The 24,913-nt window shown below is 53.4% G+C and overlaps 1 protein-coding gene, 2 long non-coding RNA genes and 1 pseudogene across 8 annotated transcripts in view; 3 read left to right on the top strand and 1 right to left on the bottom strand.

Annotated features, from left to right (window-relative positions):
- The window catches only part of LOC116406442, a 954,163-nt pseudogene that overhangs the window by 100,750 nt on the left and 828,500 nt on the right, over positions 1 to 24,913 (top strand).
- Positions 1 to 24,913, bottom strand: part of LOC100488585 (proteasomal ATPase-associated factor 1) — an 86,184-nt gene that overhangs the window by 24,798 nt on the left and 36,473 nt on the right. The gene's annotated exons all lie outside the window — the stretch shown is intronic.
- On the top strand, positions 11,716 to 14,640 carry LOC116408639. 2 transcript variants are annotated; one of them, XR_004221089.1, is made up of 5 exons: positions 12,268 to 12,563; positions 12,613 to 12,734; positions 13,496 to 13,591; positions 13,936 to 13,971; positions 14,523 to 14,640. It is a non-coding gene; the product is annotated as an uncharacterized LOC116408639 (long non-coding RNA). The 2 variants fall into 2 exon arrangements; XR_004221090.1 differs by lacking the exons at positions 12,268 to 12,563; positions 12,613 to 12,734 and adding an exon at positions 11,716 to 11,757.
- Positions 20,155 to 22,346, top strand: LOC116408649. 2 transcript variants are annotated; one of them, XR_004221111.1, is made up of 5 exons: positions 20,155 to 20,457; positions 20,507 to 20,628; positions 21,207 to 21,302; positions 21,642 to 21,677; positions 22,229 to 22,346. It is a non-coding gene; the product is annotated as an uncharacterized LOC116408649 (long non-coding RNA). The 2 variants fall into 2 exon arrangements; XR_004221110.1 differs by lacking the exon at positions 22,229 to 22,346 and having other exon boundaries at positions 20,156 to 20,457; positions 21,642 to 21,914.

Here is a 24,913-nt window from a genome sequence, read left to right as displayed (position 1 = left end):
AGGTGCCACAGACAGTCACTATTTATTGGGCTGGGGGGGCTGTTTGTGCCTCTGGGTACTGGGAATGCCAGGGGGGCTGTAAGGTGCCACAGACAGTCACTATTTATTGGGCTGGGGGGGCTGTTTGTGCCTCTGGGTACTGGGAATGCCAGGGGGGCTGTAAGGTGGCACAGACAGTCACTATTTATTGGGCTGGGGGGGGGTTGTTTGTGCCTCTGGGTACTGGTAATGCCGGGGGGGCTGTAAGGTGGCACAGACAGTCACTATTTATTGGGCTGGGGGGGGGGGCTGTTTGTGCCTCTGGGTACTGGGAATGCCAGGGGGTCTGTAAGGTGGCACAGACAGTCACTATTTATTGGGCTGGGGGGGGCTGTTTGTGCCTCTGGGTACTGGGAATGCCGGGGGGGCTGTAAGGTGCCACAGACAGTCACTAATTATTGGGCTGGGGGGGCTGTTTGTGCCTCTGGGTACTGGGAATGCCAGGGGGGCTGTAAGGTGCCACAGACAGTCACTATTTATTGGGCTGGGGGGGCTGTTTGTGCCTCTGGGTACTGGGAATGCCGGGGGGGCTGTAAGGTGCCACAGACAGTCACTATTTATTGGGCTGGGGGGGCTGTTTGTGCCTCTGGGTACTGGGAATGCCGGGGGGGCTGTAAGGTGCCACAGACAGTCACTATTTATTGGGCTGGGGGCTGTTTGTGCCTCTGGGTACTGGGAATGCCAGGGGGGGGCTGTAAGGTGCCACAGACAGTCACTATTTATTGGGCTGGGGGGGCTGTTTGTGCCTCTGGGTACTGGGAATGCCAGGGGGGGGCTGTAAGGTGCCACAGACAGTCACTATTTATTGGGCTGGGGGGGGGGGGCTGTTTGTGCCTCTGGGTACTGGGAATGCCAGGGGGGCTGTAAGGTGCTACAGACAGTCACTATTTATTGGGCTGGGGGGGGGCTGTTTGTGCCTCTGGGTACTGGGAATGCCGGGGGGCTGTAAGGTGCCACAGACAGTCACTATTTATTGGGCTGGGGGGGGGCTGTTTGTGCCTCTGGGTACTGGGAATGCCAGGGGGTCTGTAAGGTGCCACAGACAGTCACTATTTATTGGGCTGGGGGGGTTGATTGTGTCTCTGGGTACTGGGAATGCCAGGGGGGGCTGTAAGGTGCCACAGACAGTCACTATTTATTGGGCGGGGGGGCTGTTTGTGCCTCTGGGTACTGGGAATGCCAGGGGGGGCTGTAAGGTGCCACAGACAGTCACTATTTATTGGGCTGGGGGGGGCTGTTTGTGCCTTCTGGTACTGGGAATGCCAGGGGGGCTGTAAGGTGCCACAGACAGTCACTATTTATTGGGCTGGGGGGGGGGGGCTGTTTGTGCCTCTGGGTACTGGGAATGCCAGGGGGGCTGTAAGGTGCCACAGACAGTCACTATTTATTGGGCTGGGGGGGGGGCTGTTTGTGCCTCTGGGTACTGGGAATGCCAGGGGGGCTGTAAGGTGCCACAGACAGTCACTATTTATTGGGCTGGGGGGGCTGTTTGTGCCTCTGGGTACTGGGAATGCCAGGGGGCTGTAAGGTGCCACAGACAGTCACTATTTATTGGGCTGGGGGGGCTGTTTGTGCCTCTGGGTACTGGGAATGCCAGGGGGGCTGTAAGGTGCCACAGACAGTCACTATTTATTGGGCTGGGGGGGGCTGTTTGTGCCTCTGGGTACTGGGAATGCCAGGGGGCTGTAAGGTGCCACAGACAGTCACTATTTATTGGGCTGGGGGGGCTGTTTGTGCCTCTGGGTACTGGGAATGCCAGGGGGGCTGTAAGGTGCCACAGACAGTCACTATTTTTTGGGCTGGGGGGGGGCTGTTTGTGCCTCTGGGTACTGGGAATGCCGGGGGGGGGGGGGGGGCTGTAAGGTGCCACAGACAGTCACTATTTATTGGGCTGGGGGGGCTGTTTGTGCCTCTGGGTACTGGGAATGCCAGGGGGGTTGTAAGGTGCCACAGACAGTCACTATTTATTGGGCTGGGGGTGCTGTTTGTGCCTCTGGGTACTGGGAATGCCGGGGGGGGCTGTAAGGTGCCACAGACAGTCACTATTTATTGGGCTGGGGGGCTGTTTGTGCTTCTGGGTACTGGGAATGCCAGGGGGGCTGTAAGGTGCCACAGACAGTCACTATTTATTGGGCTGGGGGGCTGTTTGTGCCTCTGGGTACTGGGAATGCCAGGGGGGCTGTAAGGTGCCACAGACAGTCACTATTTATTTAGCTGGGGGGGGGGGCTGTTTGTGCCTCTGGGTACTGGGAATTCCGGGGGGGGGGGCTGTAAGGTGCCACAGACAGTCACTATTTATTGGGCTGGGGGGGCTGTTTGTGCCTCTGGGTACTGGGAATGCCAGGGGGGCTGTAAGGTTTCACAGACAGTCACAATTTTTTGGGCTGGGGGGGCTGTTTGTGCCTCTGGGTACTGGGAATGCCAGGGGGGCTGTAAGGTGCCACAGACAGTCACTATTTATTGGGCTGGGGGGGCTGTTTGTGCCTCTGGGTACTGGGAATTCCAGGGGGGCTGTAAGGTGCCACAGACAGTCACTATTTATTGGGCTGGGGGGGCTGTTTGTGCCTCTGGGTACTGGGAATGCCGGGGGGGCTGTAAGGTGCCACAGACAGTCACTATTTATTGGGCTGGGGGGGGGCTGTTTGTGCCTCTGGGTACTGGGAATGCCAGGGGGGCTGTAAGGTGCCACAGACAGTTACTATTTATTGGGCTGGGGGGGGGCTGTTTGTGCCTCTGGGTACTGGGAATGCCAGGGGGGCTGTAAGGTGCCACAGACAGTTACTATTTATTAGGCTGGGGGGGCTGTTTGTGCCTCTGGGTACTGGGAATGCCAGGGGGGCTGTAAGGTGCCACAGACAGTCACTATTTATTGGGCTGGGGGGGGGGCTGTTTGTGCCTCTGGGTACTGGGAATGCCAGGGGGGGCTGTAAGGTGCCACAGACAGTCACTATTTATTGGGCTGGGGGGGGGCTGTTTTGCCTCTGGGTACTGGGAATGCCAGGGGGGCTGTAAGGTGCCACAGACAGTCACAATTTTTTTGGCTGGGGGGGCTGTTTGTGCCTCTGGGTACTGGGAATGCCGGGGGGGCTGTAAGGTGCCACAGACAGTCACTATTTATTGGGCTGGGGGGGCTGTTTGTGCCTCTGGGTACTGGGAATGCCAGGGGGGCTGTAAGGTGCCACAGACAGTCACTATTTATTGGGCTGGGGGGGCTGTTTGTGCCTCTGGGTACTGGGAATGCCAGGGGGGCTGTAAGGTGGCACAGACAGTCACTATTTATTGGGCTGGGGGGGGTTGTTTGTGCCTCTGGGTACTGGTAATGCCGGGGGGGCTGTAAGGTGGCACAGACAGTCACTATTTATTGGGCTGGGGGGGGGGCTGTTTGTGCCTCTGGGTACTGGGAATGCCAGGGGGTCTGTAAGGTGGCACAGACAGTCACTATTTATTGGGCTGGGGGGGGCTGTTTGTGCCTCTGGGTACTGGGAATGCCGGGGGGGCTGTAAGGTGCCACAGACAGTCACTATTTATTGGGCTGGGGGGGGCTGTTTGTGCCTCTGGGTACTGGGAATGCCGGGGGGGCTGTAAGGTGGCACAGACAGTCACTATTTATTGGGCTGGGGGGGCTGTTTGTGCCTCTGGGTACTGGGAATGCCAGGGGGGCTGTAAGGTGCCACAGACAGTCACTATTTATTGGGCTGGGGGGGCTGTTTGTGCCTCTGGGTACTGGGAATGCCAGGGGGGCTGTAAGGTGCCACAGACAGTTACTATTTATTGGGCTGGGGGGGGGCTGTTTGTGCCTCTGGGTACTGGGAATGCCAGGGGGGCTGTAAGGTGCCACAGACAGTTACTATTTATTGGGCTGGGGGGGCTGTTTGTGCCTCTGGGTACTGGGAATGCCAGGGGGGCTGTAAGGTGCCACAGACAGTCACTATTTATTGGGCTGGGGGGGGGCTGTTTGTGCCTCTGGGTACTGGGAATGCCAGGGGGGGCTGTAAGGTGCCACAGACAGTCACTATTTATTGGGCTGGGGGGGGGCTGTTTTGCCTCTGGGTACTGGGAATGCCAGGGGGGCTGTAAGGTGCCACAGACAGTCACAATTTTTTTGGCTGGGGGGGCTGTTTGTGCCTCTGGGTACTGGGAATGCCGGGGGGGCTGTAAGGTGCCACAGACAGTCACTATTTATTGGGCTGGGGGGGCTGTTTGTGCCTCTGGGTACTGGGAATGCCAGGGGGGGGCTGTAAGGTGCCACAGACAGTCACTATTTATTGGGCTGGGGGGGCTGTTTGTGCCTCTGGGTACTGGGAATGCCAGGGGGGCTGTAAGGTGGCACAGACAGTCACTATTTATTGGGCTGGGGGGGCTGTTTGTGCCTCTGGGTACTGGTAATGCCGGGGGGGCTGTAAGGTGGCACAGACAGTCACTATTTATTGGGCTGGGGGGGGGGGCTGTTTGTGCCTCTGGGTACTGGGAATGCCAGGGGGTCTGTAAGGTGGCACAGACAGTCACTATTTATTGGGCTGGGGGGGGCTGTTTGTGCCTCTGGGTACTGGGAATGCCGGGGGGGCTGTAAGGTGCCACAGACAGTCACTAATTATTGGGCTGGGGGGGCTGTTTGTGCCTCTGGGTACTGGGAATGCCAGGGGGGCTGTAAGGTGCCACAGACAGTCACTATTTATTGGGCTGGGGGGGCTGTTTGTGCCTCTGGGTACTGGGAATGCCAGGGGGGCTGTAAGGTGCCACAGACAGTCACTATTTATTGGGCTGGGGGGGGGGCTGTTTGTGCCTCTGGGTACTGGGAATGCCAGGGGGGGCTGTAAGGTGCCACAGACAGTCACTATTTATTGGGCTGGGGGGGGGGGCTGTTTGTGCCTCTGGGTACTGGGAATGCCAGGGGGGCTGTAAGGTGCCACAGACAGTCACTATTTATTGGGCTGGGGGGGGGCTGTTTGTGCCTCTGGGTACTGGGAATGCCAGGGGGCTGTAAGGTGCCATAGACAGTCACTATTTATTGGGCTGGGGGGGCTGTTTGTGCCTCTGGGTACTGGGAATGCCGGGGGGGCTGTAAGGTGCCACAGACAGTCACTATTTATTGGGCTGGGGGGGCTGTTTGTGCCTCTGGGTACTGGGAATGCCGGGGGGGCTGTAAGGTGCCACAGACAGTCACTATTTATTGGGCTGGGGGGGCTGTTTGTGCCTCTGGGTACTGGGAATGCCGGGGGGGCTGTAAGGTGCCACAGACAGTCACTATTTATTGGGCTGGGGGGGGGGCTGTTTGTGCCTCTGGGTACTGGGAATGCCGGGGGGGCTGTAAGGTGCCACAGACAGTCACTATTTATTGGGCTGGGGGGGCTGTTTGTGCCTCTGGGTACTGGGAATGCCAGGGGGGCTGTAAGGTGCCACAGACAGTCACTATTTATTGGGCTGGGGGGGCTGTTTGTGCCTCTGGGTACTGGGAATGCCAGGGGGGCTGTAAGGTGGCACAGACAGTCACTATTTATTGGGCTGGGGGGGGTTGTTTGTGCCTCTGGGTACTGGGAATGCCGGGGGGGCTGTAAGGTGGCACAGACAGTCACTATTTATTGGGCTGGGGGGGGGGGCTGTTTGTGCCTCTGGGTACTGGGAATGCCAGGGGGCTGTAAGGTGCCACAGACAGTCACTATTTATTGGGCTGGGGGGGCTGTTTGTGCCTCTGGGTACTGGGAATGCCGGGGGGGCTGTAAGGTGCCACAGACAGTCACTATTTATTGGGCTGGGGGGGCTGTTTGTGCCTCTGGGTACTGGGAATGCCAGGGGGGCTGTAAGGTGCCACAGACAGTCACTATTTATTGGGCTGGGGGGGCTGTTTGTGCCTCTGGGTACTGGGAATGCCAGGGGGGCTGTAAGGTGCCACAGACAGTCACTATTTATTGGGCTGGGGGGGGCTGTTTGTGCCTCTGGGTACTGGGAATGCCAGGGGGGCTGTAAGGTGCCACAGACAGTCACTATTTATTGGGCTGGGGGGGGCTGTTTGTGCCTCTGGGTACTGGGAATGCCAGGGGGGGCTGTAAGGTGCCACAGACAATCACTATTTATTGGGCTGGGGGGGCTGTTTGTGCCTCTGGGTACTGGGAATGCCGGGGGGGGGGGGGCTGTAAGGTTTCACAGACAGTCACTATTTATTGGGCTGGGGGGGCTGTTTGTGCCTCTGGGTACTGAGAATGCCAGGGGGGCTGTAAGGTTTCACAGACAGTCACTATTTATTGGGTTGGGGGGGCTGTTTGTGCCTCTGGGTACTGGGAATGCCAGGGGGGCTGTAAGGTGCCACAGATAGTCACTATTTATTGGGCTGGGGGGGCTGTTTGTGCCTCTGGGTACTGGGAATGCCGGGGGGCTGTAAGGTGCCACAGACAGTCACTATTTATTGGGCTGGGGGGGCAGTTTGTGCCTCTGGGTACTGGGAATGCCAGGGGGGCTGTAAGGTGCCACAGACAGTCACTATTTATTGGGCTGGGGGGGCTGTTTGTGCCTCTGGGTACTGGGAATGCCAGGGGGGCTGTAAGGTGCCACAGACAGTCACTATTTATTGGGCTGGGGGGGGCTGTTTGTGCCTCTGGGTACTGGGAATGCCAGGGGGGCTGTAAGGTGCCACAGACAGTCACTATTTATTGGGCTGGGGGGGGGCTGTTTGTGCCTCTGGGTACTGGGAATGCCAGGGGGGCTGTAAGGTGCCACAGACAGTCACTATTTATTGGGCTGGGGGGGCTGTTTGTGCCTCTGGGTACTGGGAATGCCAGGGGGGCTGTAAGGTGCCACAGACAGTCACTATTTATTGGGCTGGGGGGGGCTGTTTGTGCCTCTGGGTACTGGGAATGCCGGGGGGGCTGTAAGGTGCCACAGACAGTCACTATTTATTGGGCTGGGGGGGCTGTTTGTGCCTCTGGGTACTGGGAATGCCAGGGGGGCTGTAAGGTGGCACAGACAGTCACTATTTATTGGGCTGGGGGGGGTTGTTTGTGCCTCTGGGTACTGGGAATGCCGGGGGGGCTGTAAGGTGGCACAGACAGTCACTATTTATTGGGCTGGGGGGGGTTGTTTGTGCCTCTGGGTACTGGGAATGCCGGGGGGGGCTGTAAGGTGCCACAGACAGTCACTAATTATTGGGCTGGGGGGGGCTGTTTGTGCCTCTGGGTACTGGGAATGCCAGGGGGGCTGTAAGGTGCCACAGACACTCACTATTTATTGGGCTGGGGGGGCTGTTTGTGCCTCTGGGTACTGGGAATGCCGGGGGGGCTGTAAGGTGCCACAGACAGTCACTATTTATTGGGCTGGGGGGGGGCTGTTTGTGCCTCTGGGTACTGGGAATGCCAGGGGGCTGTAAGGTGCCACAGACAGTAACTATTTATTGGGCTGGGGGGGCTGTTTGTGCCTCTGGGTACTGGGAATGCCAGGGGGGCTGTAAGGTGCCACAGACAGTCACTATTTATTGGGCTGGGGGGGCTGTTTGTGCCTCTGGGTACTGGGAATGCCGGGGGGGCTGTAAGGTGCCACAGACAGTCACTAATTATTGGGCTGGGGGGGCTGTTTGTGCCTCTGGGTACTGGGAATGCCAGGGGGGCTGTAAGGTGCCACAGACAGTCACTATTTATTGGGCTGGGGGGGCTGTTTGTGCCTCTGGGTACTGGGAATGCCGGGGGGGCTGTAAGGTGCCACAGACAGTCACTATTTATTGGGCTGGGGGGGTTGTTTGTGCCTCTGGGTACTGGAAATGCCAGGGGGGCTGTAATGTGCCACAGACAGTCACTATTTATTGGGCTGGGGGGGCTGTTTGTGCCTCTGGGTACTGGGAATGCCAGGGGGGGGGGCTGTAAGGTGCCACAGACAGTCACTATTTATTGGGCTGGGGGGGGTTGATTGTGCCTCTGGGTACTGGGAATGCCAGGGGGGCTGTAAGGTGCCACAGACAGTCACTATTTATTGGGCTGGGGGGGCTTTTTGTGCCTCTGGGTACTGGGAATGCCAGGGGGGGGGCTGTAAGGTGCCACAGACAGTCACTATTTATTGGGCTGGGGGGGCTGTTTGTGCCTCTGGGTACTGGGAATGCCGGGGGGGGGGCTGTAAGGTGCCACAGACAGTCACGATTTATTGGGCTGGGGGGCTGTTTGTGCCTCTGGGTACTGGGAATGCCAGGGGGGCTTTAAGTTGCTACAGACAGTCACTATTTATTGGGCTGGGGGGGGGCTGTTTGTGCCTCTGGGTACTGGGAATGCCAGGGGGGGGGCTGTAAGGTGCCACAGACAGTCACTATTTATTGGGCTGGGGGGGCTGTTTGTGCCTCTGGGTACTGGGAATGCCAGGGGGGCTGTAAGGTGCCACAGACAGTCACTATTTATTGGGCTGGGGGGGCTTTTTGTGCCTCTGGGTACTGGGAATGCCAGGGGGGCTGTAAGGTGCCACAGACAGTCACTATTTTTTGGGCTGGGGGGGCTGTTTGTGCCTCTGGGTACTGGGAATGCCGGGGGGGGGGGCTGTAAGGTTTCACAGACAGTCACTATTTATTGGGCTGGGGGGGCTGTTTGTGCCTCTGGGTACTGAGAATGCCAGGGGGGCTGTAAGGTTTCAGAGACAGTCACTATTAATTGGGCTGGGGGGGCTGTTTGTGCCTCTGGGTACTGGGAATGCCGGGGGGCTGTAAGGTGCCACAGACAGTCACTATTTATTGGGCTGGGGGGGGCTGTTTGTGCCTCTGGGTACTGGGAATGCCAGGGGGGCTGTAAGGTGCCACAGACAGTCACTATTTATTGGGCTGGGGGGGCAGTTTGTGCCTCTGGGTACTGGGAATGCCAGGGGGGCTGTAAGGTGCCACAGACAGTCACTATTTATTGGGCTGGGGGGGCTGTTTGTGCCTCTGGGTACTGGGAATGCCAGGGGGGGCTGTAAGGTTCCACAGACAGTCACTATTTATTGGGCGTGGGGGGCTGTTTGTGCCTCTGGGTACTGGGAATGCCAGGGGGGGGGCTGTAAGGTGCCACAGACAGTCACTATTTATTGGGCGTGGGGGGTTGTTTTTTCCACTGGGTACTGGGAATGCCAGGGGGGGGGCTGTAAGGTGCCACAGACAGTCACTATTTATTGGGCTGCGGGGGCTGTTTGTGCCTCTGGGTACTGGGAATGCCAGGGGGGCTGTAAGGTGCCACAGACAGTCACTATTTATTGGGCTGGGGGGGCTGTTTGTGCCTCTGGGTACTGGGAATGCCAGGGGGGCTGTAAGGTGCCACAGACAGTCACTATTTATTGGGCTGGGGGGGCTGTTTGTGCCTCTGGGTACTGGGAATGCCAGGGGGGGGGGGGGGCTGTAAGGTTTCACAGACAGTCACTATTTATTGGGCTGGGGGGGCTGTTTGTGCCTCTGGGTACTGGGAATGCCAGGGGGGCTGTAAGGTGCCACAGACAGTCACTATTTATTGGGCTGGGGGGGCTGTTTGTGCCTCTGGGTACTGGGAATGCCAGGGGGGCTGTAAGGTGCCACAGACAGTCACTATTTATTGGGCTGGGGGGGCAGTTTGTGCCTCTGGGTACTGGGAATGCCAGGGGGGCTGTAAGGTGCCACAGACAGTCACTATTTATTGGGCTGGGGGGGCTGTTTGTGCCTCTGGGTACTGGGAATGCCAGGGGGGCTGTAAGGTGCCACAGACAGTCACTATTTATTGGGCTGGGGGGGGGCTGTTTGTGCCTCTGGGTACTGGGAATGCCAGGGGGGCTGTAAGGTGCCACAGACAGTCACTATTTATTGGGCTGGGGGGGGGGGCTGTTTGTGCCTCTGGGTACTGGGAATGCCAGGGGGGCTGTAAGGTGCCACAGACAGTCACTATTTATTGGGCTGGGGGGGCTGTTTGTGCCTCTGGGTACTGGGAATGCCAGGGGGGCTGTAAGGTTTCACAGACAGTCACTATTTATTGGGCTGGGGGGGCTGTTTGTGCCTCTGGGTACTGGGAATGCCAGGGGGGCTGTAAGGTTTCACAGACAGTCACTATTTATTGGGCTGGGGGGGCTGTTTGTGCCTCTGGGTACTGGGAATGCCAGGGGGGCTGTAAGGTGCCACAGACAGTCACTATTTATTGGGCTGGGGGGCTGTTTGTGCCTCTGGGTACTGGGAATGCCAGGGGGGCTGTAAGGTGCCACAGACAGTCACTATTTATTGGGCTGGGGGGGCTGTTTGTGCCTCTGGGTACTGGGAATGCCAGGGGGGGCTGTAAGGTTCCACAGACAGTCACTATTTATTGGGCGTGGGGGGCTGTTTGTGCCTCTGGGTACTGGGAATGCCAGGGGGGGGCTGTAAGGTGCCACAGACAGTCACTATTTATTGGGCGTGGGGGGTTGTTTTTTCCACTGGGTACTGGGAATGCCAGGGGGGGGGCTGTAAGGTGCCACAGACAGTCACTATTTATTGGGCTGCGGGGGCTGTTTGTGCCTCTGGGTACTGGGAATGCCAGGGGGGCTGTAAGGTGCCACAGACAGTCACTATTTATTGGGCTGGGGGGGCTGTTTGTGCCTCTGGGTACTGGGAATGCCAGGGGGGGGGGGGGCTGTAAGGTTTCACAGACAGTCACTATTTATTGGGCTGGGGGGGCTGTTTGTGCCTCTGGGTACTGGGAATGCCAGGGGGGCTGTAAGGTGCCACAGACAGTCACTATTTATTGGGCTGGGGGGGCTGTTTGTGCCTCTGGGTACTGGGAATGCCAGGGGGGCTGTAAGGTGTAACAGACAGTCACTATTTATTGGGCTGGGGGGGCTGTTTGTGCCTCTGGGTACTGGGAATGCCAGGGGGGCTGTAAGGTGCCACAGACAGTCACTATTTATTGGGCTGGGGGGGCTGTTTGTGCCTCTGGGTACTGGGAATGCCAGGGGGGCTGTAAGGTGCCACAGACAGTCACTATTTATTGGGCTGGGGGGGCTGTTTGTGCCTCTGGGTACTGGGAATGCCAGGGGGGCTGTAAGGTGCCACAGACAGTCACTATTTATTGGGCTGGGGGGGCTGTTTTTGCCACTGGGTACTGGGAATGCCAGGGGGGCTGTAAGGTGCCACAGACAGTCACTATTTATTGGGCTGGGGGGGATATTTGGGCCAGTACAGGGCTGGGTGGGGCCAGTTTTCTAACCCTAAGTCAAAATCACCCAGGAAACAACTGTGAAAAATTTGGGGGCCTTGGCGTAAATAGTATGAGAATGGCATCATTTTAAATTTAAACCAATGAAATTTAATTATATATATGATTGACTGTTGGTGGCTCCGCCCACTTTTTCAAACCTATAACTGCAGCCCCCCAATGACCAACCGTGAAGGGTTTGGGGGCCCCAGCGTTAATACTGTGAGAATGGCAGCAGGTGTAATGGGGTTCCATGGCGAGACAGTTACCGCCACTAATAGCAGGGCCTGCTGGTATATACAGGGGGGACTTGGCCCATTGGTGTTTGTGACATTCCCAGATAAATTGCAGTTGGTCTTTGTTTTTTATATTCTGTGTTTTGTTTACTGATTTTGCCTTTTGGTTCGGAATTTCAGCAGCTCTCTGGGTTTTAGGGCCCAATTTACCCTAGCAACCAGGCAGCGGTGTGAATGTGAGACTGGAAGATAAAAAGAAAGTAATAAAAAGTAACAAGAAAGTTGGAGCCTCACGGAGCAATCGTTTTTGCTGTCAGGGTCAGTGACCCCCATTCGAAAGTTGGAAAGATGCAAAAGAGGTGGGCAAATAATTAAACAAAAAAATAGCAAATGGAAAGATGTGGCCCTGTACCCATGCGGGGGGGGGGGGGGGAATGTGTGGGGGGGTTGGGTCTCTTTTAAAGGGGAACTAAAGCCAATTTCATTCCATTTGCATCAGCCTGGGGGCCAGTTAGGGTTAGCTTTGCAGGGATTGTCTATTTGTTCTCTTGGTACTCATGGAAACTAAAGGTCCCCATACACGGGCCGATTCTAGCTGCCGATATGGGTCCCTTAGATTCGCCAGCTAATCGGCCGTGTATGGGCACTGCCGGCGGGCCTGCCCCACCCATATCTGGCCTGAAATCGCCCAGATCTTGATTGGGCAGGTTTAAAAATCTAGTCAGATTGGGGACTGCATCGGCTCGTTGATGGGGCCCCCGGACCGACTTTGCCTAAACCCGTCTTTATAATTCAATCATTTGGCCCCAGGGCCAAACGATCGAATTAGCCTGGATTCTCCCGATATCGCCCACCCGTAGGTGAGAAGATCCGCTCACTTGGTGACATCGCCAAGCGAGCGGATCTGAAGGTGTATGGGGACATTAAGTCTGACGGTCATTTAAGGCGAGATTAGGGGGGAAATACATTTGCTATTATAGATCTACAGGAAATCATAACAATGTGTTCAAACGTCTAAACCCTTGTTTGGCGCTAAGGTGGGCCCTGACCAATCATCATACACTGGCACCTAAAGGGTGTTTCACCATTCAATTCACTGTTGATTCACAGCTGATGTCATAGTGGGTTCCCATGGCAACACTGATGTCTTTAGACCACCCATGTGGTCAACTCATATTGCAAAACCTTTTGCAACTAAGGGCTAAATGCTCAAGGAAGCCTGCAGCTGATGTCACAATGGGTTCCCATGGCAACACTGATGTCACAATACCAGCTGTGTGTGCGTAACCGTTACAACTTGGGGAAACACTTCAGATTGCTTTTTAGAGCAGAAACGGTAAGTTGTCCCTGCTACGGGCTCCTCCCTGTTACAATTCTAATTTGCACTCGCACCAAAATCTCACCGTTCCCATCATTTTCCCTGAGTCGGAAAATCTCACATGTTTTGATTAACTAGAAACAAATACTTTTTACTCCTAAGAAAAGACTTTTGCTCCTACCAATTAGATTTCATTTCAGTTGTTAAACGTTGCGCTCTACATTGCCCCATATCCCAGCATTTATTTCCATTAAACAAACGGGAATATGTATGTATAAATATATGGGTACCCTAATGCCCCATACACTGACCCCCAATAACAGGAATATGTATGTATAAATATATGGGTACCCTAATGCCCCATACACTGACCCCCAATAACAGGAATATGTATGTATAAATATATGGGTACCCTAATGCCCCATACACTGACCCCCAATAACAGGAATATGTATGTATAAATATATGGGTACCCTAATGCCCCATACACTGACCCCCAATAACAGGAATATGTATGTATAAATATATGGGTACCCTAATGCCCCATACACTGACCCCCAATAACAGGAATATGTATGTATAAATATATGGGTACCCTAATGCCCCATACACTGACCCCCAATAATGGCTGCCTGGGTTTCCTTCACACACATTATTTGCTATGTTTTTACTTACTAATTGCTGTGTTTTTACTTACTAATTGCTATGTTTTTACTTACTAATTGCTATGTTTTTACTTACTAATTGCTGTGTTTTTGTTTCCTTCCATATAACGACAGTAACGACCATCTACCACAATGGCGCCCAGATTCTGTGATTGTATCCTGGACTGTGTGAGAGGTGTCTGCGCACCGTTCAGGTACAAGAAGAAGAAGGTAAGATACAGATTTACACCCGTCTCTGCACTCTCAGCTTCTATCCGTTTTTATTCTTTCCTACTCCTACAATATTAATGTGTATATGAGCCGGAATGAGCCCTTCCGTTACCTTAATTGCATATGGAAATTGGGATTCAGGTTCAGTTCGGTATTCGGCCGAAACTTTTATAAAGGACCCGGGGCATCCCTAATATAAACTCCCAGAAGCCTCCCTGGCCCATGGAAGGAACGGTTACTCTTCAATACATACTGTGCGGCATTAGTCCCTTTCTTTGTTCCCTTCGTACTTGATGGTTTGGTTCATTTGTATAAAAAACTGACGTTTTTTTTTTCCTTTTTAGCCTGGAAAGTTTGCCCATATGGAGACGGTCGTTTACGTAAGTAGAAAACACCAGATATAACTATTTGTGAGTAAATGGGCTGCTGGATCAGGGTCTGTGTGTATAGGGTACTTAGCGGCTCAGGGGGGGTTGCAGGCATTGCATCGGTAGTTACTGATGGGCTTATTATTAGTTTATCATCAGTAATAGATAATAAGGCGTGGCCATGTTGCCAAGCAACCGGATCTTCTCCCGATACCCCCCACCTACGGGTGGGCAATATTGGGAGAATCCAGGCTAATTTGATTGTTTGGCCCTGGGACCAAACGATGGAATTATAACAACGGGTTTAGGCGCAGTCGGTCCGGGGGCCCCATCAACGAGCCGATGCAGTCCCTGATCCGACTGAATTTTTAAACCTGCCCAATCGAGATTTGCCCGATTTAAGGCCAGATATGGGTGGGGCAGGCCCGCCGGCAGTGCCCATACACGGGCCGATTATGATAAAATCATTTGTATCATTGTCCTTTGCGTGTGTTAGTCTGTATGTCACACATCTATTCCAAGGTTTCCAACACTAATAATGTCCTTCTTGTTTTCTTTTTTAGGTGGCAAAGGACGAATCCATAACTTTTCTCCCAACGGGGACTAGTTATTAGGATTCGTAGGTAAGTAGTTAGGTAAGTAATTAGGTTAGGCTTAAAAAAAAAAAAAAAAAAAAAAAAACACCAAAAAAAAAAAACACCAAAAAAAAAAACACCAAAAATAAAAAAACACCAAAAAAAAAAAAAAAATTTTTCAGAGGCTCAGCAGAGTCCCCTGCTGCAAGTGGGTTGGTTGTGGGTGGTGCAGCAGGGGGCCCCGCTGACAGGCCCCAACAAAAAAAACAAAACAAACCATTTTTTCATTTTTTATAACACTAATTTCATTTTTTCTTTTCTTTTTTAGCTTGTAAAGCATGAATCCATAACTTTTCTCCCAACGGGGACAAGTTATTAGGATTCTAAGGTAAATAGGTCAATTAGATTAGGAATTTTTAAAAAAAAAGGTTAGTTCAGGAAATAAAATAAAACAAAAAACAAAAGAAAAAAATTAAACAAAAAAATAAAAGAAAACATTTTTTTCAGAGGCTCAGCGGAGTCCCTGCTGCAAGTGGGTTGGTGTGGGTGGTGCAGCAGGGGGCCCCGCTGACAGGCCCCAACAAAACAAAAAAATCAAGAAAAACAACAAAAGAACAAAAAACAACAAAATAACAACATTTTTTAGTTTTTTATAACACAAATTTCTTTTTTTGATTTCTTTATAGGTTGTTAAGGATGAATCCATGACTTTTCTCCCAACGGGGACAAGTTATTAGGATTCTTAGGTAAATAGGTCAATTAGGTTAGGAACAAAAAAAAAAACAAAACAAAAAAACAGACAAAAAATAAAAAAACAACAAAAAAAATTTTTTTTTGGAGGCTCAGCGGAGTCCCCTGCTGCAGTGGGTTGGTGTGGAAAGCTTAGCGGGGGCCCATGCAGTGGGTGGGTGTGGGAGGCTCAGCGGGGCCCCTGCAGTGGGTGGGTATGGGAGGCTCTGCGGGGGCAGTGGATGGGTGTGGGAGGCTCAGCAGGGGCAGTGGGTGGCTCAGGGGGGGCAGTGGGTGGGTGCGGGAGGCTCAGCGGGGGCAGTGGGTGGGTGCGGGAGGCTCAGCGGGGGCAGTGGGTGGGTGCGGGAGGCTCAGCGGGGGCAGTGGGTGGGAGTGGGAGGCTCAGCGGGGGCAGTGGGTGGGTGCGGGAGGCTCAGCGGGGGCAGTGGGTGGGTGCGGGAGGCTCAGCGGGGGCAGTGGGTGGGTGCGGGAGGCTCAGCGGAGGCAGTGGGTGGGTGCGGGAGGCTCAGCGGAGGCAGTGGGTGGGTGCGGGAGGCTCAGCGGAGGCAGTGGGTGGGTGCGGGAGGCTCAGCGGAGGCAGTGGGTGGGAGTGGGAGGCTCAGCGGGGGCAGTGGGTGCGGGAGGCTCAGTGGGGGCAGTGGGTGGGTGCGGGAGGCTCAGCGGGGGCAGTGGGTGGGAGCGGGAGTCTCAACAGGGGCAGTGGGTGGGAGTGGGAGGCTCAGCAGGGGCAGTTGGTGGGTGCGGGAGGCTCAGCGGGGGCAGTGGGTGGGTGCGGGAGGCTCAGCGGGGGCAGTGGGTGGGAGTGGGAGGCTCAGCGGGGGCAGTGGGAGGCTCAGGGGGGGCTGACAGGCCCCAATAAAACAACAAAATGAATAAAACAACAAATAACAAACATCCCTGTGTGTGTGAGTCTGTAAGGCTGAATCCCATCTCACAAATAGCAATAGCATTTTACTCCCGGATATACTCCAGTATAACAACACTTTTTCACCAAATCTCCTCAAAAACTCCCCCTCGGCTTATACTCTAGTCCCTCCAGAGCCCCCTCTAGCTACCCCATTCCCGCTCCTGCTGCCCCCGCCCCCCCCGGACCCCTCAGGTACCTGCGGCTCTTAGTGCGCTCTTCTGCGCGCCGCACTAGCTCCTCCCTCGCGCCAGGCCCCACAAGTGGGTGGGGTTAGGCACAAATACAACTCAAAGGGCGGGGCAGCGGCTAAAATGTCGGGGGGTGGGGGGCGAGTATAGAGAGAAAAACCAAATGTAATTAAATAAGTGCAATTGATTTCAGCAGAGACAGTTTACAGAATGGAAAGGTCTATAAAGGGGTCATTTTTATTTAAATATAGAAAACACTGTGAGTTGATTCAGCGCTGGGGGGTCTCTGAGTTTGGAATTGTTCAGAAATGCCCCGTGCCCCACTGAGCCCTGATACGGAGCTGCCACAGTGCGTAATGAAAGCCACAATATGAAGCCACAATGTGCCATAAACTGACTGGGGCCTCTGCCCTCTGGCGCCCTCTGTGCATCTTGTGCTTTTCAGCTGTAGTTTTGTAAAATGGGCTTTTTCTTTGGGGCGTGGCCATAGAGTGGGCGGGGCCTGGACATTTTTTGCAGCGTTACATGCGGCAGATGTTTTTGTCCCTCTTTCTACTTTTTACATGTTGGGAGGTTTGATTCATACGGGAAAGGCTGGGGCACTAAATATGCCCAGGAACAACATTCCCATTGGCCACGGCCTCGGCGCCAACTTGCTGAGTGCGATTCAACAGCAGCAACATGGACTGTGGGCCGACTCCCTGTCCTGCCCCCAGTAAGGGCCCTGTGCCGAGTGTGGGGCCCCTGGGTATAATAGTGTCAGACTGGCAGCAGCTTCAATTGCCCCACTGAGAGGCATTGTTTGGGCTAAAAGGTGAAGGTGGGTGTGTCTATGCCCCGACTGGCAATCTGTAAATCCTGGAAAATGCCAGGGGGGCTGTAAGGTGCCACAGACAGTCACTATTTATTGGGCTGGGGGGGGGTTGATTGTGCCTCTGGGTACTGGGAATGCCAGGGGGGCTGTAAGGTGCCACAGACAGTCACTATTTATTGGGCTGGGGGGGGGGGCTGTTTGTGCCTCTGGGTACTGGGAATGCCAGGGGGGCTGTAAGGTGCCACAGTCACTATTTATTGGGCTGGGGGGGCTGTTTGTGCCTCTGGGTACTGGGAATGCCAGGGGGGCTGTAAGGTGCCACAGACAGTCACTATTTATTGGGCTGGGGGGGCTGTTTGTGCCTCTGGGTACTGGGAATGCCAGGGGGGGGGCTGTAAGGTGCCACAGACAGTCACTATTTGTTGGGCTGGGGGGGCTGTTTGTGCCTCTGGGTACTGGGAATGCCAGGGGGGGGGCTGTAAGGTGCCACAGACAGTCACTATTTATTGGGCTGGGGGGGCTGTTTGTGCCTCTGGATACTGGGAAAGCCAGGGGGGCTGTAAGGTGCCACAGACAGTCACTATTTATTGGGCTGGGGGGGGCTGTTTGTGCCTCTGGGTACTGGGAATGCCAGGGGGGCTGTAAGGTGCCACAGACAGTCACTATTTATTGGGCTGGGGGGGGCTGTTTGTGCCTCTGGATACTGGGAAGGCCAGGGGGGCTGTATGGTGCCACAGACAGTCACTATTTATTGGGCTGGGGGGGGGGCTGTTTGTGCCTCTGGGTACTGGGAATGCCAGGGGGGTGTAAGGTGCCACAGACAGTCACTATTTTTTGGGCTGGGGGGGCTGTTTGTGCCTCTGGGTACTGGGAAAGCCAGGGGGGCTGTAAGGTGCCACAGACAGTCACTATTTTTTGGGCTGGGGGGGGCTGTTTGTGCCTCTGGGTACTGGGAATGCCGGGGGGGGGGGGGGGCTGTAAGGTTTCACAGACATTCACTATTTATTGGGCTGGGGGGGCTGTTTGTGCCTCTGGGTACTGAGAATGCCAGGGGGGCTGTAAGGTGCCACAGACAGTCACTATTTATTGGGTTGGGGGGGCTGTTTGTGCCTCTGGGTACTGGGAATGCCAGGGGGGCTGTAAGGTGCCACAGACAGTCACTATTTATTGGGCTGGGGGGGCTGTTTGTGCCTCTGGGTACTGGGAATGCCGGGGGGCTGTAAGGTGCCACAGACAGTCACTATTTTTTGGGCTGGGGGGGCTGTTTGTGCCTCTGGGTACTGGGAATGCCGGGGGGGGGGGGGCTGTAAGGTTTCACAGACAGTCACTATTTATTGGGCTGGGGGGGCTGTTTGTGCCTCTGGGTACTGGGAATGCCAGGGGGGCTGTAAGGTGTCACAGACAGTCACTATTTATTGGGTTGGGGGGGCTGTTTGTGCCTCTGGGTACTGGGAATGCCAGGGGGGCTGTAAGGTGCCACAGACAGTCACTATTTATTGGGCTGGGGGGGCTGTTTGTGCCTCTGGGTACTGGGAATGCCAGGGGGGGGGCTGTAAGGTGCCACAGACAGTCACTATTTATTGGGCTGGGGGGGCTGTTTGTGCCTCTGGGTACTGGGAATGCCAGGGGGGCTGTAAGGTGCCACAGACAGTCACTATTTATTGGGCTGGGGGGGCTGTTTGTGCCTCTGGGTACTGGGAATGCCAGGGGGGCTGTAAGGTGCCACAGACAGTCACTATTTATTGGGCTGGGGGGGCTGTTTTTGCCACTGGGTACTGGGAATGCCAGGGGGGCTGTAAGGTGCCACAGACAGTCACTATTTATTGGGCTGGGGGGGATATTTGGGCCAGTACAGGGCTGGGTGGGGCCAGTTTTCTAACCCTAAGTCAAAATCACCCAGGAAACAACTGTGAAAAATTTGGGGGCCTTGGCGTAAATAGTATGAGAATGGCATCATTTTAAATTTAAACCAATGAAATTTAATTATATATATGATTGACTGTTGGTGGCTCCGCCCACTTTTTCAAACCTATAACTGCAGCCCCCCAATGACCAACCGTGAAGGGTTTGGGGGCCCCAGCGTTAATACTGTGAGAATGGCAGCAGGTGTAATGGGTTCCATGGCGAGACAGTTACTGCCACTAATAGCAGGGCCTGCTGGTATATACAGGGGGGACTTGGCCCATTGGTGTTTGTGACATTCCCAGATAAATTGCAGTTGGTCTTTGTTTTTTATATTCTGTGTTTTGTTTACTGATTTTGCCTTTTGGTTCGGAATTTCAGCAGCTCTCTGGGTTTTAGGGCCCAATTTACCCTAGCAACCAGGCAGCGGTGTGAATGTGAGACTGGAAGATAAAAAGAAAGTAATAAAAAGTAACAAGAAAGTTGGAGCCTCACGGAGCAATCGTTTTTGCTGTCAGGGTCAGTGACCCCCATTCGAAAGTTGGAAAGATGCAAAAGAGGTGGGCAAATAATTAAACAAAAAAATAGCAAATGGAAAGATGTGGCCCTGTACCCATGCGGGGGGGGGGGAATGTGTGGGGGGGTTGGGTCTCTTTTAAAGGGGAACTAAAGCCAATTTCATTCCATTTGCATCAGCCTGGGGGCCAGTTAGGGTTAGCTTTGCAGGGATTGTCTATTTGTTCCCTTGGTACTCATGGAAACTAAAGGTGCCCATACACGGGCCGATTCTAGCTGCCGATATGGGTCCCTTAGATTCGCCAGCTAATCGGCCGTGTATGGGCACTGCCGGCGGGCCTGCCCCACCCATATCTGGCCTGAAATCGCCCAGATCTTGATTGGGCAGGTTTAAAAATCTAGTCAGATTGGGGACTGCATCGGCTCGTTGATGGGGCCCCCGGACCGACTTTGCCTAAACCCGTCTTTATAATTCAATCATTTGGCCCCAGGGCCAAACGATCGAATTAGCCTGGATTCTCCCGATATCGCCCACCCGTAGGTGAGAAGATCCGCTCACTTGGTGACATCGCCAAGCGAGCGGATCTGAAGGTGTATGGGGACATTAAGTCTGACGGTCATTTAAGGCGAGATTAGGGGGGAAATACATTTGCTATTATAGATCTACAGGAAATCATAACAATGTGTTCAAACGTCTAAACCCTTGTTTGGCGCTAAGGTGGGCCCTGACCAATCATCATACACTGGCACCTAAAGGGTGTTTCACCATTCAATTCACTGTTGATTCACAGCTGATGTCATAGTGGGTTCCCATGGCAACACTGATGTCTTTAGACCACCCATGTGGTCAACTCATATTGCAAAACCTTTTGCAACTAAGGGCTAAATGCTCAAGGAAGCCTGCAGCTGATGTCACAATGGGTTCCCATGGCAACACTGATGTCACAATACCAGCTGTGTGTGCGTAACCGTTACAACTTGGGGAAACACTTCAGATTGCTTTTTAGAGCAGAAACGGTAAGTTGTCCCTGCTACGGGCTCCTCCCTGTTACAATTCTAATTTGCACTCGCACCAAAATCTCACCGTTCCCATCATTTTCCCTGAGTCGGAAAATCTCACATGTTTTGATTAACTAGAAACAAATACTTTTTACTCCTAAGAAAAGACTTTTGCTCCTACCAATTAGATTTCATTTCAGTTGTTAAACGTTGCGCTCTACATTGCCCCATATCCCAGCATTTATTTCCATTAAACAAACGGGAATATGTATGTATAAATATATGGGTACCCTAATGCCCCATACACTGACCCCCAATAACAGGAATATGTATGTATAAATATATGGGTACCCTAATGCCCCATACACTGACCCCCAATAACAGGAATATGTATGTATAAATATATGGGTACCCTAATGCCCCATACACTGACCCCCAATAATGGCTGCCTGGGTTTCCTTCACACACATTATTTGCTATGTTTTTACTTACTAATTGCTGTGTTTTTACTTACTAATTGCTATGTTTTTACTTACTAATTGCTGTGTTTTTACTTACTAATTGCTGTGTTTTTGTTTCCTTCCATATAACGACAGTAACGACCATCTACCACAATGGCGCCCAGATTCTGTGATTGTATCCTGGACTGTGTGAGAGGTGTCTGCGCACCGTTCAGGTACAAGAAGAAGAAGGTAAGATACAGATTTACACCCGTCTCTGCACTCTCAGCTTCTATCCGTTTTTATTCTTTCCTACTCCTACAATATTAATGTGTATATGAGCCGGAATGAGCCCTTCCGTTACCTTAATTGCATATGGAAATTGGGATTCAGGTTCGGTATTCGGCCGAAACTTTTATAAAGGACCCGGGGCATCCCTAATATAAACTCCCAGAAGCCTCCCTGGCCCATGGAAGGAACGGTTACTCTTCAATACATACTGTGCGGCATTAGTCCCTTTCTTTGTTCCCTTCGTACTTGATGGTTTGGTTCATTTGTATAAAAAACTGACGTTTTTTTTTTCCTTTTTAGCCTGGAAAGTTTGCCCATATGGAGACGGTCGTTTACGTAAGTAGAAAACACCAGATATAACTATTTGTGAGTAAATGGGCTGCTGGATCAGGGTCTGTGTGTATAGGGTACTTAGCGGCTCAGGGGGGGTTGCAGGCATTGCATCGGTAGTTACTGATGGGCTTATTATTAGTTTATCATCAGTAATAGATAATAAGGCGTGGCCATGTTGCCAAGCAACCGGATCTTCTCCCGATACCCCCCACCTACGGGTGGGCAATATTGGGAGAATCCAGGCTAATTTGATTGTTTGGCCCTGGGACCAAACGATGGAATTATAACAACGGGTTTAGGCGCAGTCGGTCCGGGGGCCCCATCAACGAGCCGATGCAGTCCCTGATCCGACTGAATTTTTAAACCTGCCCAATCGAGATTTGCCCGATTTAAGGCCAGATATGGGTGGGGCAGGCCCGCCGGCAGTGCCCATACACGGGCCGATTATGATAAAATCATTTGTATCATTGTCCTTTGCGTGTGTTAGTCTGTATGTTACACATCTATTCCAAGGTTTCCAACACTAATAATGTCCTTCTTGTTTTCTTTTTTAGATGGCAAAGGACGAATCCATAACTTTTCTCCCAACGGGGACTAGTTATTAGGATTCGTAGGTAAGTAGTTAGGTAAGTAATTAGGTTAGGCTTAAAAAAAAAAAAAAAAAAAAAAAAACACCAAAAAAAAAAAACACCAAAAAAAAAACACCAAAAATAAAAAAACACCAAAAAAAAAAAAAAAAATTTTCAGAGGCTCAGCAGAGTCCCCTGCTGCAAGTGGGTTGGTTGTGGGTGGTGCAGCAGGGGGCCCCGCTGACAGGCCCCAACAAAAAAAACAAAACAAACCATTTTTTCATTTTTTATAACACTAATTTCATTTTTTCTTTTCTTTTTTAGCTTGTAAAGCATGAATCCATAACTTTTCTCCCAACGGGGACAAGTTATTAGGATTCTAAGGTAAATAGGTCAATTAGATTAGGAATTTTTAAAAAAAAAGGTTAGTTCAGGAAATAAAATAAAACAAAAAACAAAAGAAAAAAATTAAACAAAAAAATAAAAGAAAACATTTTTTTCAGAGGCTCAGCGGAGTCCCTGCTGCAAGTGGGTTGGTGTGGGTGGTGCAGCAGGGGGCCCCGCTGACAGGCCCCAACAAAACAAAAAAATCAAGAAAAACAACAAAAGAACAAAAAACAACAAAATAACAACATTTTTTAGTTTTTTATAACACAAATTTCTTTTTTTGATTTCTTTATAGGTTGTTAAGGATGAATCCATGACTTTTCTCCCAACGGGGACAAGTTATTAGGATTCTTAGGTAAATAGGTCAATTAGGTTAGGAACAAAAAAAAAAACAAAACAAAAAAACAGACAAAAAATAAAAAAACAACAAAAAAAATTTTTTTTTGGAGGCTCAGCGGAGTCCCCTGCTGCAGTGGGTTGGTGTGGAAAGCTTAGCGGGGGCCCATGCAGTGGGTGGGTGTGGGAGGCTCAGCGGGGCCCCTGCAGTGGGTGGGTATGGGAGGCTCTGCGGGGGCAGTGGATGGGTGTGGGAGGCTCAGCAGGGGCAGTGGGTGGCTCAGGGGGGGCAGTGGGTGGGTGCGGGAGGCTCAGCGGGGGCAGTGGGTGGGTGCGGGAGGCTCAGCGGGGGCAGTGGGTGGGTGCGGGAGGCTCAGCGGGGGCAGTGGGTGGGAGTGGGAGGCTCAGCGGGGGCAGTGGGTGGGTGCGGGAGGCTCAGCGGGGGCAGTGGGTGGGTGCGGGAGGCTCAGCGGGGGCAGTGGGTGGGTGCGGGAGGCTCAGCGGAGGCAGTGGGTGGGTGCGGGAGGCTCAGCGGGGGCAGTGGGTGCGGGAGGCTCAGTGGGGGCAGTGGGTGGGTGCGGGAGGCTCAGCGGGGGCAGTGGGTGGGAGCGGGAGTCTCAACAGGGGCAGTGGGTGGGAGTGGGAGGCTCAGCAGGGGCAGTTGGTGGGTGCGGGAGGCTCAGCGGGGGCAGTGGGTGGGTGCGGGAGGCTCAGCGGGGGCAGTGGGTGGGAGTGGGAGGCTCAGCGGGGGCAGTGGGAGGCTCAGGGGGGGCTGACAGGCCCCAATAAAACAACAAAATGAATAAAACAACAAATAACAAACATCCCTGTGTGTGTGAGTCTGTAAGGCTGAATCCGGGGGGGGGGGGGGGGGGGCTGTAAGGTTTCACAGACATTCACTATTTATTGGGCTGGGGGGGCTGTTTGTGCCTCTGGGTACTGAGAATGCCAGGGGGGCTGTAAGGTGCCACAGACAGTCACTATTTATTGGGTTGGGGGGGCTGTTTGTGCCTCTGGGTACTGGGAATGCCAGGGGGGCTGTAAGGTGCCACAGACAGTCACTATTTATTGGGCTGGGGGGGCTGTTTGTGCCTCTGGGTACTGGGAATGCCGGGGGGCTGTAAGGTGCCACAGACAGTCACTATTTTTTGGGCTGGGGGGGCTGTTTGTGCCTCTGGGTACTGGGAATGCCGGGGGGGGGGGGCTGTAAGGTTTCACAGACAGTCACTATTTATTGGGCTGGGGGGGCTGTTTGTGCCTCTGGGTACTGGGAATGCCAGGGGGGCTGTAAGGTGTCACAGACAGTCACTATTTATTGGGTTGGGGGGGCTGTTTGTGCCTCTGGGTACTGGGAATGCCAGGGGGGCTGTAAGGTGCCACAGACAGTCACTATTTATTGGGCTGGGGGGGCTGTTTGTGCCTCTGGGTACTGGGAATGCCAGGGGGGGGGCTGTAAGGTGCCACAGACAGTCACTATTTATTGGGCTGGGGGGGCTGTTTGTGCCTCTGGGTACTGGGAATGCCGGGGGGGCTCTAAGGTGCCACAGACAGTCACTATTTATTGGGCTGGGGGGGGGCTGTTTGTGCCTCTGGGTACTGGGAATGCCGGGGGGGCTGTAAGGTGCCACAGACAGTCACTATTTATTGGGCTGGGGGGGCTGTTTGTGCCTCTGGGTACTGGGAATGCCAGGGGGGCTGTAAGGTGTCACAGACAGTCACTATTTATTGGGTTGGGGGGCTGTTTGTGCCTCTGGGTACTGGGAATGCCAGGGGGGCTGTAAGGTGCCACAGACAGTCACTATTTATTGGGCTGGGGGGGCTGTTTGTGCCTCTGGGTACTGGGAATGCCAGGGGGGCTGTAAGGTGCCACAGACAGTCACTATTTATTGGGCTGGGGGGGCTGTTTGTGCCTCTGGGTACTGGGAATGCCAGGGGGGGGGCTGTAAG

The sequence above is a fragment of the Xenopus tropicalis genome, chromosome 2 (genome assembly GCF_000004195.4).
Source record: "Xenopus tropicalis strain Nigerian chromosome 2, UCB_Xtro_10.0, whole genome shotgun sequence".
Lineage (NCBI taxonomy): Eukaryota > Metazoa > Chordata > Amphibia > Anura > Pipidae > Xenopus > Xenopus tropicalis.
This window is presented reverse-complemented; position numbering and strand designations above follow the sequence as displayed.